Source organism: Chironomus tepperi, unplaced genomic scaffold, assembly GCF_022539635.2.
Source record: "Chironomus tepperi strain 1889 unplaced genomic scaffold, CSIRO-AGI_Ctep_v1 contig_73, whole genome shotgun sequence".
Taxonomy (NCBI): domain Eukaryota; kingdom Metazoa; phylum Arthropoda; class Insecta; order Diptera; family Chironomidae; genus Chironomus; species Chironomus tepperi.
Window position 1 is genome coordinate 115,050 of NW_027226195.1, and position 19,721 is coordinate 134,770.

Below are 19,721 nucleotides of genomic sequence, written 5' to 3' on the forward strand. Positions count from 1 at the left end.
GTACTGTCCAGAACTGCAATTCATGTTCGCTAAAGCACCGTTACGTCGTAGTATTAACAGAAAGACGCGAAGATGTCCTGAAGGCAAAGCAATTCGTCGTGCTGTGCTGTTCGGGTGTTAATGAGATTCTTTCGATGTTTGTAAGACAAGACACCGACAAGCTAACTGACACAAACATGCCAATAATATATTTGAAGTGTCAATTTCACCAAGTGTTAATTAAGCTAAATTACTCCCAAATTACCACAAAACTACCGCAATATTAAAATATAATCCTTAACGAGCTCCAATCTTAACACCACACACAGCATGTGATCATTGTATCTTATAAATTTTAATAACTATTTGTGTTATATGTTTACGATCCCAATCAATTATATCGATAATGGAATATATCGCATGAAAAATAAAATAAATTAAGTTTACCTTGCAGTTATTCTTAGAACTTAACAGCATTCATTGAAGTTTATAGCACAATAAAACGGCAGCTGCTTTGTCTACAATGTCTTTAAGCCTTTATGCTCGAATATCTTTAATCAGAGCTATTTAATAAACTTTTTTTAATCCCTTCCTTTGATTATTTGCTGTGTAGGCGTATTTAATTACACTGCCAAACATCACAACTATCTCCTTTTTAAGTACCGATAGCATCTTAATTACCTCAAGTGCATTTTAAATTCATTATTTTAGAATCTTGGCATCAATTTTATTGCCACTCATTTTGTTCTTTCAGTTTTTTTACTTGGAAAGTCTATGTAGAATCATTAATATAACTGCTATTATCATGCAAAGTGTGCATGTGTACTGACATTTATGTATTATAATTTCTATTCATGCGATCCCTTCTGCATACGACCATAAAATGAGCATCTGAAGTAGATGTTTGCAATCTGATGCGATGGAATGTGTATTGAGGGAATTGGGTTGGGTTTGTGGCGCATTTTGTATATTTTGCTGTAGTTTTACTCCTGAGTTTTGGGAATTAAAGCTGAAAATTGCTAAAAAACTCAAGAGACAACCTTAAAGCCTTGTCAATAATTCAAATTTAACGGAAATTTCGAATTCAATTTTAACGAATTTTTGAAATTCAAATTTTAAAAACCCATTCTGTTGACTTTTTCCAGTCCAATTTGCAATGTCCCTAAACTTGCAATACTAACTGCAATTGCATCTCACTTCTTTCCATGAATTCAGCATCATTCATTAAATTACAATCAGATACGAATGGAATGAATATGGTGTGCCGGTCAACAAGTTAGCCAACAGTCACGAAATTAAAATTAGAAGTAGAACAGCAAGCAACTCGCGCGTCAATAAATACCTCAATATGTTTTCTGTTATCGCACATATTTTCCTTTCTTTTAATGTCTTATATTGCAAAAATTTACATCGACTGTCGCACAAAGAGAGTGGATGATGCAGGCAGAATTGCTTATATTTCTTACTTATGTCTGCAGATTTTTTTGCATGTTAAAGTCAACAAAGCGGTAAATTGAACACGCACTTGCAAAAAGATTCTTCTCTTTATACCTTACAATGTCAAGGCCATTGATGATGATAAATAGGCATGGAATATGAATGGCTTTATAGTATTAAATATGTTCCATTGAAATTGCCTATTTGCGATGTAATTTTACTTTGTGGATTTTGTAAATTGATAAATTTATACATTTTTCTTTCCTTTTCTTTCATTTTTGCAATTCTCGCCATTATCTATCTTATTTATTTCCATTCATCACTGACAAATTGATAACCGCAAACGATGTAAGAGGAAGTTGAAAATTGTGGAGTCATTGTTAACTATTGAAAACGCTGCTTATTATGTTAAATATCAAAATTGAAAATTATGAATTTCGAACAATTCAAATTTCGAAAGTTGAAAACTCGAAATTCGAAAATTTAAAGTTAGGATTTTGTAAGTTAAATAACTTAAATTCGAAAGTTAAAAATTGAAGATTCTAATTTCGAAAGCTAAAAATTCTAATTTCGAAAGTTAAAAATTCTAATTTCGAAAGTTAAAAATACTAATATTGAAAATTTAAAAATTCTAATTTCGAAAGTCAAAAATTCTAATTTCGAATGTTAAAAATTCTAATTTCGAAAGTTAACTATTCTAATTTCGAAAGTTAAAATTTCGAAATTCTAAAGTTAAAAATTCTAATTTCGAAAGTCAAAAATTAGACTTCTGAGAGTGTTAGTTTAAATTTCTAAAGAAAGTAAACAATTGAATAATAGAGATTCAACACCAAGTTGACAAATTGCATACAACAATTCCAAATAAAGGACAGTAACATGCAAACAGCATGCAAATTATTTTCTATAAAATATCGCTAAAATATTTATTCACATTTAAAATAAAAAAAAGTACATTTTTCAAGCTATTAAAACTCGATTATGTTATATCTTTACAATTGTAAAATGAGCATACATAATGATGGCATGGGCATATGTACATTATTACTAGATAGTGTAAGTTTGTGAATTTCCTCATCCTTCATTTATTATATTTTCTTCTATTACTGTTATTGTTGGCTGTTGATCAACAAATCTAGAGATTTAAAATTGTGTATGGAAATGGAATAGAAGGGAATAAATGAAAAAAATTGCATAATTTATTTCCTTAGCAGGTTTTAACGGATTTCTTTTCATATCCAACGTATGAAAAATTACGCTATAGTAATTGTCTTTTGTGTTATCAAACAAATAATTTTTTTTTCTCTTATTATTTATTTATTTTCTACTTTTCAATAACAAATAAATTGCAAAAATTGAAGAGAAAGACTGGAAATTGGAAGATTCTAACTTATCTGTAAGCCATGGCATACCATATATTATTGACTATAAATGGATATAGTAAAACAAGTTCCAAATAATTTATATACCACATTCATATCATGTGTTGTGTAAATATGTTTTCGTGTACTGTGTCTGACTTGACTGATTTCATGTGCATTTCCTGATAAATAAATTACTAGTTTGTTGCTGCTTTATTCGTCTTATAATATTTGATTTCGAAGACCAACAGCTAAGAAATGAGGACGGCTACATAGTTGAGTAGATGAGTGTTGCTGTCTAAATTTGTGGAATGTTGGCAATTAGAGGCATATGAAAGGATATACTTCCAAATTATTATCGTGTCTTTATCATAGTTCGAAGCCTTGTCCGAGTGGAGCCGGTTGTCTTATGTCTAGTCATGAGCTTAACATTTCCTGTTGACAAGTTACACGAATGCCATGTTCACAAGTAGAGTAAATGAAGTCTGTTCTATTAGAGTTGTTGATAATAAATCGAGGGATCGTCAACTGCGTAGTAATGGCTTTCTAGACACATGGGATTCGAACTCGCATACTAAAGAAGAACCAAAGAGATTTCTGGTCTGTCAACCATAGCATTCGGCCACATAGGCCTTACTATCGACACTGCTCTATATCGCTCAATTCCCATAATTATACTATGCTCAGGAACGAATTAAAGGACTCGCGTTGACTTAACCGGTGGCAGTACAATACGGTGAGGCTCGGTATAGATACACCGCTGGTACAGCTCAATGGTATATCTGCTACAGAATGATGATATACCTGCACCATGCCAATGGTATACCTAAATCGTACTGTGCCGTATTTTACCATCACCCGAGAATTCACCCCCTAATGTTAGCCTCCCAACCAAATCCAATCCCTCAATACACTTCCAATCCCTGAAAAAGCATGATCAAACCTTCTCAAAAAGCAATGAAACCTGGTCAATTCGAAGAAATTAGAATGTATAAAGATGGCTATCGGGGAAAGCTTCTCAAGGTACTTAGTACACACTTAGTCTGCAGAATGAAGAATCATGCATGATGTCAGTCTTTTTTTTCCTCTCGTAAACTTTAATGATCGACCAGTTTTTCTGGATGTACACATGTGCATTCACCACTTTTTTATATTATTTTAGAATGTTCACATTCACTTCTCTTCAAATGTTCACTCATGCGCGTATAAATTGCAATAAATGTCTATTAAATTCTTGAATAAAACAAGCATTCTCATTTCTCTTGGTTTTAAAGTTTTGTGTGTAAGAACGTAGAGGAGGAGGAGGAGGAGAACGATAGATGTTAATGGACATATTCGAATCATATTTCATATTGTCTTTCTTACTTTAAGAATCTTCTCAGTCCATCGTCTATGAATATTATGAAAAAAATATATTTATTTTCCATATCCTCTGGGAGATCATTGTTCCATTGCGTTTACTCTATGCATCTACAACATCCATTTATAAGAATTCAATAAATTCAATGAGAAGAATTTTTATTATTTTTTTATAAATAAATGATTTGTAAGCTATTCGAAGAAGTTAATTAAATTGAATAAATTTATTAATGACGGAAGCAGTAATAATTGAGTGGGAATAATTTATTTAATCATGTTGATTATTTATGAATTGGATTTTATGGTGGGTTGAGGTAAATTTGAAGTAAATAAGGATGGGATGTGAATTTGGTCATTTTGATGGAAATGATTAAAAGTGCTGACAACTCAAATTGGATTTTCACAAGGCAATTGAAGAATCGAAGGTTCAAATCCTTTAAATTGGTGTTAATATATCCATTTTGTCGTGAATGGGAACAGACTTTTTTTATTTTTCCTTTTTTTACAAAACCGAATAAAGTTCGAATACCACGACTAAACCCAACACAACAACATCAAATGTCCAATTCCAATGCAAATCACCGAACTCCAAAATCATTCCTAATTCCTAAATAACCCAATCACTTCTTCCCGATCTCTCATCCATCAATCAATTGCCCTTCCTTTTTCAAATCTCCACCATGTCTCATTTCAATCTTACAAATATTGTCAATTCAATTAAATGGACATAGGACATGTCATTCAATTTCATCTGATGTCTTTTCAAACATAACTTTTATATCATCGCATAATGTCGAACATAAAATAAATGTTGCACAGCTATTAAAAAATTGCTCTATTTTTCTCATTTCAGAATATACATTTGCGGACTTACTATTTAGAAGCAGAAAACAACAAAACCGCTAGACTTTCATATGTCGGCTAAACATGTAACTTGCCTGGGATATGCAATAAACAGTGCATCGATGGACATTGATGAGTGAGATATAGTAAGTATGAAATGAATGGAACATGAATGTTAGAGGAATGGGAGGTTTATGGTGGTCATGAAGCGCTTTTAGAAGTTAAAAAAATTACAAAAAGTGTTCAAAATTTAAACATTGTACGATTTTAATCTTCTTGAGAACTGAGACTAGGATTCGAACCTTTTTAATTGAATCATTTTGAAAATTTTATTTCTTTTTACTAAATTTTACTGATTTGTAATTGACTAAATGCTGATTATTATATTAAAATGTTGCAATCGGAGATTCTGTTACGGAACTTATGGATCCTGTTTTGAAAGAGGAGAACGAGTGACTGGGATGGGTATAGGGGCGGAGCCAGGGGGCATTGGGGCACGGGCTGTATGGCATGTATGGCATGTATGGGGTTCAAGAAGTCAATTTTTCCCGGTATGTAGGAATGACCCCTATTGGGGAATGCACAAAGCTTCAATTTTCGTTTTGTATGACTAAATTAACTTAAAAGACATGGTTCGTAGTTAATTTGGAATCCGTGAAGAACAACACATGAACAAAAGCACTACGACTTGAAAGTGTCCTGACTGCTTAATGGCAGCATCTATTTACACATTGTCATGACGAAAATTCATGAAATTCAGAATAATTCCTTAAAAACTCTCAATCCTTCAACCAGTCAGACAAAATGCTGACCATATCAACTCCTTCATCCATAAAAATCCACACAGAAACAAAAGCAAAGCAAAAACAAACATGATACTGAATAGACACTGAGACGTTGAATGTTCTAGATATGGAAAATTCCCTTCCCTGTTGTTCCCTTTCTCTCCATTTCGCTCTCTCTAACAAGCCTTGTATCATTTCAAAAGAGACAAAAAAATAAAAGAGTTTAAGAATAGAAATTGTACATGATTAAAACATAAAGTGATTCAGTTATTCGAACTAAATTGATTAAAAAATAAATTTTTTTATTGCCATTTTTTTCCCCCGATTTATTTCATCTCCAATTCTCATTTATTGTCCAAACTGGATGATTATTTTCAATTGTCTTGTTATTAAATGTATCAAGTGTGAGGTGGCTTTAAAGCATACGAGCAACAATGCAATAATGGCAATAAAATGAACGCAATTTTTTTATGTTTAAATTCCGTTGCTGTAAATAAATCTCATTAAATGCTGATGCCAATTAAGTTGCAAAAAAAAGATGTTTCATAGAAAAAAACATTTTTATTGGAATTAAATAATGTGGTGTGTATGTCTAGGCCAGTTAAAATACCAATGGGAAAATTTATTTGCGAGATGTTGGAATTTGATGACAATTTTGATTGGGAATGGTTAGATTTGAGGTTATGGAAGGTTTTTTAATTGAAGAGTTGCTGATCTTGAGTGATACAAAAGAAGAAAGCTCTGTCATGGAACTATTAAAGCTATTCGAGCTCTTTATTATTGAAACGAAATGGAAGTCATCTTCATGTAGAAGTCACACAGAATTACTTAATTTGCTGCCCGTAAAGATCAACTGTAATCCATAGCATCTATTAATAAGCGTCTGAAGTTGGCTTTATCTCTTGCTGTCCTTTAGCAATGACTGTTCCCAAATGTTTCACTGTCTCTATGATTTGTAAATATCAAATGCTAGCTATTAGGATGCTTCACGGAGGGAGCTTCCATTTGGTGTAAATAAAAGAACTGTAGAGAAGCCGTTAATGCTACATTCATGGAGTAGTTAACCATGCTAATGCTTAAAGCTCATGTCTAATGATCCCAAAAAAAACCACTGGCAACCAAAATGGTGTTACATGATTTGATGATGGACGGTTTATATTGCATTATAGCCAAACTGGCTTATAGAAAAATGCAAGTATCATTGCAGAATGTAAATGATTATAAGTTATAGAATGATTAAAGTGGTTCGAATCCTAAATATTATAGTTTCTCATATTCAAGCTTTTAAAATATCCACATAATTAATTTTTTTAATTTTTTATTGATCACATAGCATAATATTTTGGTAATTTCCTAATATCCTCAAATAGTGCTCGAAATCGACGCTCTTGAAGTCATCTTGAGACCACCAAACTTGACATTAGTCGACTAAACTCAACTTAAAGCTCTGCCTTATAATAAAACTCCACTTCAATTTCATAATCCTTATTTATTCATACGCAATTAATCACTCGTGTACATGAACATGCACACTTATTAAAATAAGTCGTAGTAATAATAAATAATGAAATCACTGCGATTAAGTAAAAATCGAAGATTGCAAAAAAAGGTAGCATAATAAAAATGTATTTCTCCTTACTCTCAATTCCAATTGCCTCACGGTGACTATATCTCATGTGCTTTATATAAATTATTTGTTCCCCTCTTATTTTTTTGTTAATAAGAAATTCGCGTGAATATCATATGTGAGGTGTTGTGTAGCTGCATATTATATACAATGTTATATTTATCTATCAAGTCCATTTTGTGAGCATATAACAATGCAGAAAAATAGAAACAATATACATGCACTTATTTTTTTAATTTCAAGATTCTTTCAGAATAGAAATTGCCTTCTTTTGTGCCTTCTTGCAAGCTCTTTGAGGAGATCGAAGAAACTTGTTTCCTTTTTGCTCTCTCTTTCTTTAACAAATCCCGCTACATGATCTGTTTCTCTACATATTTTTTTTTGTGTTGCTAAAGCTCTACTTGAGACACAAAAAAAACTATCAAAGAAATTGATAGTCAGTCAATGCGGGGCACCTTTGTTGGATGTACAGGCAGTAGATCATCATTTATACGCCAATAATTTAATGCCGTTTTTATTGGATCATTGTGATGTTGACGGAAGGCGCTCCTTTTTGAATGATTTGGAACAGGGGTGGGCCGATTTTTTTTTGTGCCGCGACTCACAGACAACCTACCACAGAATTACGGTAATGTCTAAATTTTAGTCAAGGAAAGTTCATGGTATGATAGATTTAAATATATATTTGAGTCATTAAACATCCTCAAGGCGCTCGAAGCTCTTTAAGCACTTGTAGCCCTTGCATCCCTTGTGGCCCTTGCATCCCTTGCGATCCCTTGAGCAGCCCTTGAGTCGAGGACTGCTATTCAGATGACATTTACATACTTATTTTTTCCTGACCGTACAGATTAATTGTGAGCGATGACCTCTCATAGATGCTGTCTTAAACTAGCTTGACTACCACATAACGATTCTCGATTCTAATTGCAGCACTTTCGTTATCGGAAGCTTCTTCGGATGGCACACACAAATTCTAAAAATGTGAAATTTAGTCATCATTGTACCAGTTCTACGTCTAACTTGGTTTTAAAATGAGCAGGAGGATGACTAGTGCTGGAAATTTCATACTTAAGCTATCTGAGCTTATTGATGATTAAGAAGACCCCGAAGTATAGTCAAATCGGGTTTATCAATTAATTTTGAGTCGATTCAAGTCAACTCACAATAGTTCAATAGACTTGACTCGACTTGAGGATAGTCGAGCCAATTTAGAGCTGTAAATATTGAAGATTCTTACAAAAAATCATAAAAACAGTTGTACAGGATGTAGAAAATAGACATATGCATACATAATATTTGACTAAAAAGCAATCATTCAAAATCACTTCCATAACATCCAACAAAGTATCATTTTCAATTAAATAACATAAAAATGCTTTTTATAAATGTTGCAATAATTCTGAATGTCAGTCCATATCCATCAACCATGCCTCATTTTAAAGCAACAAAGACGCGTGTTTATGCTATGGTTGTTACATTAATGCCCATGATCATTTTTCAATTTTTTTCTTATATTCCTCTCGTCAACAAGTCCATCCCTTCCTCCTTTTTCGTTGCTGATGATCGGTCGGCTTTAAGTGGTTAAAATATATATGGAATAAATAATAAAAAGTGCTTGTAGGTAAGTGGGCTGCTAGTTAGATTAATGCAAATAGAATCAAGAAATAAAATTTTAGTACTTAGCTAGTTAAGATGCAAGCGCAAAATCAAGTTTGAAAACGGCAATATTTAGAATGTTGCGAAGCACATCCGTACACAATGTGCATGCCTACAATAATCGACAATGGATGGCGATTATGATGATGATCGCATTAATTTAAACGATGATATATGTTGGACTGTAGTTAAATGATAATTTATTGTACGTATGCATAAAGAGGATGAGCTATCAGACTATGGATAGCAATTTATATATATTCCCTACCTTAATATTCTTGTCTGCATCGATGGATCAATTACTCATGATTCATTTAAAAAAACTGTGGAAAATTTACTAACTTTTGTTGAGCTTCTTCTCATTCTCAATTTTTTTTACTGTCCCATAAATCTCTAATTGCATAAAAGTCACTGAATTATCAAAGAACTTGATTGATTTATGGATATCTAATTTACTCACTTACTGTACCTCATAAAAAAACATTGTTCTAATGAGTAATGGGGTCAAGAGTGCTTTTATTACTACAAAAATATGAATATCACATGCTGCTTCCTCCAAACTCTTTTTACATGCTAATTTTTATTTTTATTGGTAATAATTTTTTGTTTTCTTAGTTGTGGTCCATATGGCTGGCTGACTAAAGTTCTTTAGGAAGTGTGCAATTTAGAACTGAATTGCGATACTTGAGAACATGGGCTCATTATTGATGCTGTTTATACCTTTAGGCTCTTAAACTATTCTGAGCATTGCTCATTAAATCATTCATTTTATGCTAATTAAGCGCCATACCTCTAACAATGCAGTTGAAGCCCTTGTGTTGTACTGGACACCCTGTGTGCCATGACAATCTGGTCTGTCGCTAAAACATTATTGAAGACGAAGTGTGGCATGACACATACCACATGTTGCCTAACACTGCAATACTGTGTCGTGGAGCATAGTTTGACAAGCACTGGCATGAAGGATCAATGTGCTCTACAGTATATATTTAATAATGGATGATGTTGTTTGAAATATGCTGCTCAATACGGCTATAGGTTCGATTTAGTCTATGTTCGAAATGAGTCTTTGGTGCCATGGCACATCTTGGCGGTAAACCTCGATCGGAACCGCACATTCGGCAATTTTGGTGACACACAATTAAGACAGCACTGCTATGGAGTCTAAACTTCCCCTTGGGCCATATCCGAGGAGTATACCCAACATATACCTAAAAATAACCTCCTAGGTGTAGTTAAGACAATAATTTAAGCTACAACATGCAGCCTCACCCACAACTAATGCGTCTTAACAACTTAAATCTATCCCAAACTTAACAAGCAATCCACTTGCCATCCACAACATTTCATGAACTTTTCATACAAAAATCCCATCGATCACTGGATTGATAGTTCAATTAACATTTTGCACAATATCCACCAATAAACAACTGTGTGAGAGATTTAGAATCAGATTAAGCAGTTATGAAAATTATCTCATTCATTTTATTGTTTTTCTCTTAGGCTGATTATCGTATATGAAATAACAATTCTCGTAGTTCTATAATTTTTTTCGGCAAGCAAGCATATGGCAGCGGTAATGTTTGCTTTTTTGAACTCTCTTACTTAATTTAATAATTCCATTCTAGATGGAAATATGAAATTGAGATGTATTAATGTAATTATAGGAACTACCTAACATATGTTTTATTTGATTATGGATGCTGTACTTTGTGATTGTAGAAGGCTTTACAGTTCTTGTGAATCTGTTACTGTAACATGTACAATATTTAAGATTCTTGGAATTAATTAAGTCTTAGGTCAGGCCAGAAAGTTGATTTTTTGTAGGGTTCGCCCAGATGCGCAGGCCTGCAGCAGACCTGCACTTTCTATTGTTCTAGATGTGCATCCAGATGCGCCTGCAGTTTTCTACATCTATGTATCTTGGCGCATCTAATTTTGGCAAACCCTAATTTTTTGCGACATGTATACAGTAGCAAAAAAATAAAGGCTAAGTGTAAGTAAGTCTTACAACATTACAAATTTGAACGTTCAAGTTTATGAGAATCGAACTCGAGTTTTATATTATTGGATTTGATTCGTCCAATCCTATTGTTAAACTTCTCTTTGCAAAATTCAAAATTGACATCGATCGAACGTTTTTCATACTTGATACTGCCCGAATGTCATAAGTCAAGTGCTCCGAGAGCTATTTTGGATCAAGTTATACAGAAATAAATTAAATTTTCTCTTGGATTGTTGAGCGTAATTGAAATTGATGTCTTTTGTTTCCCTTAATTAATTGAACACATCATTACATAAAGACCCAGCAACTCATCAAAATTGAACTCCATTTACCAAGAAGTAATTGAAAAACTTAAACATAACAATCAGAAAAACAAACAAAAAGCTACTGCCGCGAGCTAAAAACTAAATAAAAAGAAAGTTTTTTTCTTTCACAGTTGCATAAATTAAAATTATTTGTAAAAAAACATTATTTTGATGGTGTGTAGATTATTTAAGTGCGGTCCATAGCTAACAACTTATGATAAATTGCTGAGTCTGTAAATGTTGCAATAATTTCATGATAAAAAGGCTTTTTTTGGTTGATGACTAAGAAAGAAAAGAGAAATTTTATGTAAACAGAGATGAGACTTGATTTTTATGGATATTTTGACTGTAAATAGTAGACTGGAAGTGATATTTATTGGACATGATGTGATAAATTGCTTAGACAGAGTTGATTTATGTGCTTTTTTTCAGATTATAAGCTCTGCTACACTTGTGATTTGAATCTTACTTGATTCGTCGTTCAGAAAGATCAATTTCTGTATATGGGCAAATCTTTTTAAGGTTTTTTTTTGACATTTTAATTTTTTAAGAAAAAAACTCAAAATTTGTTGAGCACGTCGCAATTTTTGGTTTTTTTATGATAAAGGCTAATTTTCGCTACGTTACTATATCAAATTGATCAACACAGCTGCTTCCTTTAAAAAGTTATTAGCCTTGGAGAGTGTTTCTGAGTTAAATTTACGAATTAAAATTCTCCAAATTTTCAAAGCAAAAAAAAGTATACAAAATATTTGAAATCTAAATTTCCGTTAGATTAATTCTCCGAAAAATCATTTGTTTTAATTTTTCCAACCCAAAAAGACATTTTACAGCACGTTTTTAAGATATTACATCTTTGTGATGTTTTTTACATCCATATTTATAGTTTTATTAGTATTTAAATTCATAAAACCAAATCAAATTATAGAATTTTTAGCAGTTAGAAAAAAATTGAAAAAAACAAGTTGAGAAAAATTTTAAGTCGATTTTTTGCAGTTCCCTTTTTCTGTAGATATGGCCATATTCAAGTCCAACAATGTCGAAACCAACAACAAAACAACATAAAATCTGAACTCTGGTTCAATCCACAATCATTTGACTTTAAATAACATTAATTTGACACAAAAATTGGCTAAAAATCTTGCAAAAAAATCCTTCTCAATTCATGCAATAAAAATATCTTAAATATTCTAAAGTAAATAAGCCGAAATGCGATTTCAGAATGAACAGTAAGAAGACAATACAAACGAGAATCCCATCGGTAGTAAGAAAAGTAACATAATACGAGACTTTAATCCAATTTCGCTTAAAATATCATCCTATTCAAAAGCGTAATTTTTGCACGTAATGTTAATGCTATTGAAGTGGAATGATAATGACTACTTGATGAGACTTCATTTGGCATCTTCATTTAAGTGAGCATGTTTAAAACAAAATTTATGACAATTACATCCAAAAAGAAATTTGTAGTACATGATCATTTTAATTCCAAATTGACAATTTGTAATCTTTTTAAATTTTTATCTTAATCACTAACTGCTAAATGGAATCGATTGATGAAAATAAAGTTTTTTTTGATGTTTGGGACTTTGGCCTTTTAAGAATTTCTTTGTGAGGATTATGGAAAGGATTGATTTGAAAACTGTAAATAAATTTTAATTTTTTCTTAATTAAACTTAACGGTCACTTAAGAAATTAAAGATTCCTGATTTAAGGTATAAGTTACAAAGAAATTTATTAAGTGTTGATTGCCTAAAGCGCATTAAATGGAATTTACTCAGAATTTTTTTTTGAGGATCAAAATAAACACAGCACATTAATAAGCAATAAAATTTTGTTGTTCTTTCACACCTAAGCTGTGGATAATGGGATGTCCATTAATATTTTTATGCTGTTTTTATTGTTATTGAGGATTGTATAGAGTGACAATTTTCTGATATTTTAATTAATTGATGATGATTAGCGGAGATCAAATGGAGTCGACTTGGATCGATTTTTTCATACAAAATCAAAGTCAAATTCGAGTTCTGATGAGGAATTCTTATTGATCTACAGTGATTCGTAGGGCTGATGTACAAGTTTCTGTTTTTAGCTAGTTTCTCATTGCTAGAAGTCAACTTTTTAAAGTTCGAAGTCGATTCCATACAAAATTCGAATGGATTTCAAGCTCTGCTTCATTTTGTCAACAATCAATTTGTCCTTTGCTTTCTAAAACTGTGTCTGTGTTGTAATTACTGTTTCAAGTTTCCTTAAAATTGTCCTCGATTGTGTCAACTTGTTGGATATTGATCATTTTTTCAGACATTTAATGAAAACATGATTGACGATGAATAGAAACTTAAGCAGCACAATGCGCCGAACTATATTTATCACCGTAAATATGAATTGAAATCAGCCGTCACGGTGCAATCAGAACAACTTCGCTTCTTGCTCTTTTAATATGGCAATATAATGGTGTCCTTGCATACAATGTTCAAGCTCAATGTACAGTAAAAAACCAGATGCACAGCTAAAAATGCATCTCCCTATAAATTGTCATCTTATCCCACTGTTTATTTAGGTTAAGAATATTTGATTGCCGAATTAAAAAAGCATTTAAAACGCTCAAGTCCTCACATAAAATCACAGACATCCTCATTAAGATAATGATAATAAAAATTAGAATCAAGTTGTCTGATATTTCACTTGAATATATATTCAAATTGAATATTCACTGAGTAGAGCCAAATGCAAAGAATTTATAAGAACAGCCTGAAGACTTCATGGTCTAATTCCTTTATTTAATAATAATATATGCCTATTAATCCAATATATGATTTAATATTATAGACATTTGCATAATGAACGTGTGCCAATTCAAAATCAATCATACTTAATTGTATTGATTTACATACATTAGACTGTTTTAAGAACTCTAATTGATAGATTATTAAAATATGTAAATCCTCAGGAAATAAAACTAATTGATCGTTAAATAACAAAATGTATGGAATATTATAGCTTAAGTAGCACAAATGCTATTATTGATGAGTATATATAGCAAGAAATTTATGCATGACGGAAGTTATGGCATCTTATTGATGTGATGTTAAAGATAATGCTGTGCGCATATTAATTTGTATTAAAATAACTCTAGTGACTGATTTGTAGGGAATGAGGACAATTGTAGATTATTAAGCGGTAGATCTAAGTAGATTGGATCAAATCTAGCATGGTTTAATAATGTTAAATGGATCGCGTAATAATTGTCCTCTGAATGAGATTACATGACATTCTAGACAGTTTAAAGAATAGTCAGGTTGGATGGATAAACACTACTTGAAAGGCACACTACGTAGAAATGGTCGAAAATTCGTTCTACGATAGCAAGAGATGATTTCAAGCAAAGTCTGGGGTCAAACCGGGTTTTGTAGTATACCAGTCAACCTCCTGCCGATGGCGCTTTCCACAGATTGCAACCTTCGGCTGTTGAGACTTGTAAAAGGACAGATTCGATTAAATCCGGCCTCAGACCAAAGTTAAGTCGACTTGAGGCTGGATTTTCTGAAATTTCAACGCTTTGTGCTGTCTAGGCTAACAAAAAATGAGCATACTCACCCAAAGGAGTGTGATCATGAATATACTCAATCAATATAAGTTGACATGTTCAATTTTGTGTGAGTATGGTCAAGTACGCTCTTTGTCCGTTCGAGAAATCGGATGATATAGACTCAAAACTTGCAATTGGCTAAGTATGCACATCAAAAAACTCAAACTTTCCTCAAATACCCAACAAAAACTACCTAAAAAACCTACAAATTCACAAAAGAATCATTAGCAATATATCACAATGATTGATAGCAATACAAACAAAAGATAAATTACATCAACAACATTATATGCTACAATTAAGCAATCATAAACCGCAATTTACTCATAATGCACCACAACATTTGTTGTTGTTTTTTTGTCTTGCCTCAATCAAAAAGTTAAAGTAAATAATATTAAACTCTTCTTACTGTAAATATACTTTGTCTAACATAAAAAATTATAATTATTATCTCATAAGCTCATCAGGGGCCGTTCACTTATTACGTTCGCTTTTTAGGGGGGAGGGGGGGTCTAGGATTTTGTAACAGTCTCAACCAAAAAATTTTTTTTGTAACGACATTTTGTAACGAGGGGGGGAGGGGGGGTCTAGAAATTCGTTTTTTTGCGTAACGTAATAAGTGAACGGCCCCTCAACTGCTAATAACTTTCATTTTATACACATAAAAAAAAAGTCATGTGTATTTTGATCATGTTACAAATTCCACTAAATTCCATATCAGATCACATTCAATATACATGAACAAATTGATTCCTCACATTGTAATTCACCTCTTGTGTTATCTTAATCTTTAATTACACCGACTTAAAGAGATTTCTTCGTCTGAGATTGAAAAAAGTCATTTGCATAATTTTAATCGTCACATGAACTTCTTAAGTATCGAGTGGAATCAATAAGAATGTTTTTGTCGATGAAAATTAAAAGGAATCAATGAAATGAAGTAAATGAATGAGAATTTTTGTGGTTAAGAACTTAAGTATGTGAAGGGAATGGGAAGGTTTTGTTAAGAATTGAGATTCTGAGAATTTTGGAAGAGATGTGACTATTCAGTTTGTATGTTAAAGGTTAATTGAAGTTCTGAAGTTTAATTCAAAGAAGTTTTGTGTTGATTCTCCCCTGGAATATTTATTTTCTTAAATTTCTCATCAATTGGCTTTCATTTCAATCTTTAAACGATTCTATTTGATCCCTGCCACTTTTTTGAACAGTAACTTACTAATTTGAAATCTTAAAACCTTGATTTATGGATTTAATTGACAAAAAACTTTTTCAAGTGAGAAAAACAGGAAAGAATCAGGAATTTTGTTAAAATATTTCATAATTTGAACTTTAAATAACCGATGAAAATGAAATATGATCTATAAATCATCAAAATCAAACAAAAATCTCATAAAATACACACAAATCAAAACAAAAGCATCCATCACAGTACAAAATGCGTTCAATAATCAATTATTCCAACTCAATACTATGTAAAGATCAAAAATATATAAAGCAAGTTTAATGAACCTTTGAAACAGTTTTTCTTTAGATTTTCAATTAGCTCTCTTTTTTCCCCTCTGTTCTGTTCTCTTTTTACTCCGTCTTACCGCACAATTATGAAATTACCTAATTGTTTTAATCTTCTTACAAAAAGTTACTCTGAATATTTTTTTGGCTCCAAAATATCAAAAATTAACAGTACATCTCTTTACTTTTTAGTCATTACTCGTATGTACAACTTTTTATGACCCTCTCACCAGTCTGTGTACCACTCACTGCTGTTTCATTGATTATTTTCTCATGCCGTATTGCCAAATACAAAGAATATGAGCTGTGTGATAAAATGCGAGCACTTTTTATGTATTTCATTGAATTTCTCATAATGATCCAGCTATTTTATATCGAATTGTAATTAATTCCATACTGCATCGTGTGAAGATATTTTTTTTCTTTCTATTGATTCTATCCATATTTATTCTCATTGTTCAGTCGATTTGTTTCTTCCATTCATGCTGAAAAATTGTTAATTTCATTTTTTATAACCTTTTTCAATTCTCCTTTATATCCATCGTTCTATGGCTAATTTTTTTTTTTACACATGTTAATGTTGATTTATGTAATTTGACGATGGCGCTCGCTTCATAGACGATAATGTATCGTTGGGGTACTCATTCGATCAGTTGTAATTGTCGGGCAATTTATTTGACGGTTGTGGCAATGAGTCATATAATCAAATTAATAACTTTATTTCTTTTGATCTTCTTTTTATGGCGGAATTGTTGTAAAGAAATTTTTGTCGGATTTGATTTTTTTATGAAGATGATAATGTTATGGGACCTAAGGTTAGCTAAGTGAAAATTCTGTGGCGGAGCATTTAAGGGTTCCCTGGGCATTGCCAATATTATCTGAAATGAGACAAAATTGAGGAATTTCATCTAAAACAAGGAGTAAGGCATAATTTGATCTGACAAGGCTCAAGTCTAGATTCAAAAAGAAAAGGAAAAGGGTAATCCAGGGGAATAAGTCATCCAGGGAAAAATGGGGGTTAAGGATATCCTCCATATTTGCTAGGTATTTTCAAGTTTTTTGATCTGGTGCGTGTCTCCTTGTGATTTATACAAAAACAATTTAAATTACCCCAGGCACATTCCAAATCTCAATAAATTTCTGCCAAGGCACCTGCTTTAGTTATTCTCGGATATAATCTGTTGAAGCTGTAATAAACCCTAATGAATCTCAAAACATTCACCAATTAAATGCTTTAGGCCATTTTCTCAGCCTCCCTTGTATACTCAATTGTACCTAGGATATAGTGGAGTAGGGTAACGTAAGGCATCTAAGATGGATTAGTCAGATTACTCCTAGATAGTCCTAATTACTTAGCAAGTGTATCCCGAACAGGCTAAGAATTGAAAACACTCAACTTTTAACATCCGAACTCAAAAATGCGTTCCATTCCACAACTCTTTGTAGCTTTCTTACTTGTAGACATTTTACAATATTTCTCAGAAATTCGTTTCTATCAATAATATTTAAGATTCATACGGTTCGTTTTCTCAACTTGCATTCAACTCTTTCCATCTATGATTAAAAACTTCTCTATAAAAGTATTAAAAAATTTTGCTCGTAAAGGAGTCGCATTGAAAAAAAGTAAAATAAAAGAGATGCACAGCCATGAGAAGAGAAATAGTAAAAAGGTACAGAAAAAATAAAATAATTTGCAATTATCATTATTATCTGATCGTTAACGGCATATCGTGTTCGTGAATGTGCCGATGTTGTAAGTGACATCTCAATAAATTTATTGTACATTAATGTACGTAATTTATATTTATCGATGTGTGCTACCTTTAGTAGACAATTGTGGATATTAATGGTAATTTGAAGGTTTAAATTGGTTTTGAGACAATTCTTTTTTATTGTGGACATAAGTTCATTACTTGGTAGAAAGTTGCATTAAGTAAGGAGTAGAGGAAATATGGAATTTCTTATGGACAGCATTCAATGGTTCTGACGGGTCAATAGAATTGAGGCAAATATTTGAAAAGAAATTGGAAATTAATTATATTAAATCGTCTGAGCTGTTGCTTACATGAATGCTCAGTAGATGGAGATGAACATTGATTTTTTTGAAAATTAAAGTCGAATGCCTTATCTTCCTTATTTTGCTGACTATATTGATTAATTGTAATATACAACCTCCGATAAATAGCGCCTTAGGCAAGCTATGATGCTTGCCACTGTCAGCAACTCCTTTCCATGCATTTTTCGATCGCCCTAATAATTAAATGCCATCTATCCTTAACAGATAACAAGAATGCTAATGAATATGCAAAGAAAATTGAACATCCTCACTTATTTATAGACATAAAGTCAGACTTCAATAGCCTAACTGGTTCTTCTGCATTTAAACTCTTTAATTCCCTACACGAAGAGGATGTGAAGTCAAAAGTCTATTTACTAAACTATTTTAACCAAGATATTCTCCTGGACAAGGATCAGGAATGCATTTGGAATCCCTAACAAATTAAATGATTATGACATCCACTCTGCCTACACACCAGACTTCCTATTCGAATTACCTCATAAAAAATGCATTCAAAGATCATCTCACTCATCCCATAATACATGACATCCGATGACAATTTTAAAATGATTGATTGATTTATCGCTTATGCATTTTCCAATATAAAAAAAGCTGCTGATGTCATTGCATTATTTATCATAATGGTTAAAAAGTCATATCCATCATATTCTGTCAGACGTGTTGCATGTTACTTTTCATATGCTTTTTCTGATTTGCGAACAGGTTGAGTTTAGAATGGGCATGTGAGAAAAAATTCTCCGTTAGTGACTATATTAAATGCAAATTTATTTTATTGGAACTAATGGAGTACGGAAAGGGTCAACAGCTTGAAGTTATTAAGTAATAATATTTGCTAATGATGTTCAAGCTTAATGGATATTCGAAAAGCACAGGATGTATGCAATCCTGGAAAGCATTGGGCATAGAAATGGTCGAAAATCTGGTTATAGATCAATTTGAGTCTGATCTGAGGCCGGAAAGCAAATTTGTTCAAAAATCTGGCACAAAATCAGCGCAATTCTGGCTTTAGACTAGATTCCATGAAATCCGGAATCAGATCAGATTTAAGTCGGTCTGAGGGATTTTCAGCCATTTCTACGTCGTGTACTTTCCGGGATAACATCCGTCAGTTACTCGATCCAAATTATCTGGCAACAAGCCGGCGTGACTCTGACTTGGTGCCAGATTCAGTTTAAATTCCGCCAGATTC